This window comes from Penaeus japonicus, unplaced genomic scaffold (genome assembly GCF_977035675.1).
Source record: "Penaeus japonicus unplaced genomic scaffold, GWHDUDI00000001_assembly GWHDUDI00000025, whole genome shotgun sequence".
NCBI lineage: Eukaryota > Metazoa > Arthropoda > Malacostraca > Decapoda > Penaeidae > Penaeus > Penaeus japonicus.
The window spans coordinates 5,661,804-5,664,303 of record NW_028234427.1 but is presented as its reverse complement, the minus strand read 5'-3'; positions in this window follow the sequence as shown (position 1 = coordinate 5,664,303).

Sequence of the window (2,500 nt, the reverse complement as noted above, 5' to 3'; positions counted from 1 at the left end):
CACATACACACGTGTGTGTGTGTGTGTTTGTACAGTATATACGTGCGTGTATATATGAGTACATGTGCAAGAGAACATGAACACACATTTCCATTTTGTTAGATTCCAAGACTCCAAAATGTCTCTCCTCATCCGTCACGACGACCCCTGAAGATCCCTCGCAGGAAGCCGTTGGACAGTCGCGAAGGATAATGGGACCCGCGAAGGAAATTGCAAACAGGACTTTTATGATGGGGCTCTGAGCGTTTCCTGTATGCCTTTCCTGCCACATATGTGTCTTAGAGGTCAATATATGCTTAATATTTCATACATCCTATTCTGTATCTTCTATTCGGAGTCATATATTCCAAAGAGAAGGATTCTGTTTTTGTATAGGACAAGCCAGGGAGTATGAGTATAAGATATGATACTGCTTCGATTGAATTCTTTATATTCTATTTAATCGTAACCTAAACGTCAAAAACATTAAGAATATAAAGCCTATGAGACAGGTTCTAACATGGAATTCATATCTAGACTTATTTTAGGATCTGGCTTATTAATATTTGGCTCCAAAAGTAATCATTTCTTTTTTCATACAAACGAGCCTTTATTCTAATTTCTGAAAAAGAATATTATTTTATTGAAGGTTTTATTAACCTATGTTTTAAATCTTATTACTAATTTTTTGCACACTCGTACATATTTACATTCATATACATGTAAACATAAATGTATACCTATCCATCTATATCTATATGTATATATACATACATATATATATATATATATATATATATATATATATATATATATATATGTATATATGTATATATATGATATATATATATATTATATATATTATATATATATATATATTATATATATATATATATATATATATATATATATATATTATATATATATATATATATACATATATATGTATTTATATATGTATGTATATTCATATATATGTATATTTATATATATGTATATATATGATATATATATATATATATATATATATATATAAATATATATATATATATATATTATATATATATATATATACATATATATATATATACATATATATATATATTTACAAATATATATATGTATATATAATATTATATATATATATATATTATAATATATATATATATATATATATATATGTATATATATATGTATATATATATATATATATATATATATATATATATATATATATATATATATATATATATATACGTATATATATGCGTATATATATATATATATATATATATATATATATATATATATATATATATATATATATAATTATATATATATATATATATAATATAATATAATATATATAATATATATATAATGTGTGTGTGTGTGTGTTGTGTGTGTGTATGTATGTATATATATATTATTATATATATATATATATATATATATATATATATATATATATATATGTATATATATATATTATATATATATATATATATAATATATATATATATATATATATATATAATATATATATATATATATATATATATATGTATATATGTATATCCAGTATATCGAGTGATCCGTGGCGGCACAGCATAAGGTGGAAATATATGTGAATGTCTAGAGTGCATATACGAGCGAAATATAAATAAATTACACAAGTGTTATAGAAAATTTAAAAAAAAAAGAATGTCACGGGAAAGCTCGTCCTATCAAAGGCATGGAGATGCCAAAAAGTGCCACATTATAATGAAGGAAACATTGAGTTATACTATTATAGTGATTTGCAAATACACAAAACAGTGTGAAAACATTTGAGGATGCCTGAATATATTCCTAATATAAATTCATACCATCCAAGCAAACCAACAGAAAATGAGTCAAACATCGCTTACACGTTACCCATAGATGCCACGTCAGTGCCAGTGCCAAGGGTCAAAGGTGACCAACTACCATTCAACATCAATTCCTAGTATGCACGTGTAGACACTGTTATATTTGAGTGCTATGTATATACATACGGGCGTAGACATTCGCTTGGAATATGTGCATAATTGCATAATTGTATATTGATAACTGGCACAAGAAAACTCAGGCACAATATAAATGTCCATTCTCACAAGAGTTACTAGGAGATAGATCGGGGGATACTAAGATCTAATAACACGCGAGACTAACTCAAACGTGTTACTGGAGATTCAAGATAGCCTCCTGACTAAAATTACTCTGGAGTAGGTTTCTTAGTTCACAAGCACCTCGAAAAGAATATTAAGGAATTCTACAGTGTGAGCAAAAGAGTAATTTCTGTAATTCTGAAACTAAACAACAGATATAATCTAAAAATTATCCAAGTATACGCTCCTCCCGGCATTCATAGTGATGAAGAGATAGTGAGCTTCTATGAAGATGTGCAAGCAGCTACCGATAGAGCAAAAACCCATTTTACCGTGATTATGGGGGATTTTAATGCCAAGATAGGAATAAGAGAAGATGGAGAAACCTCGGT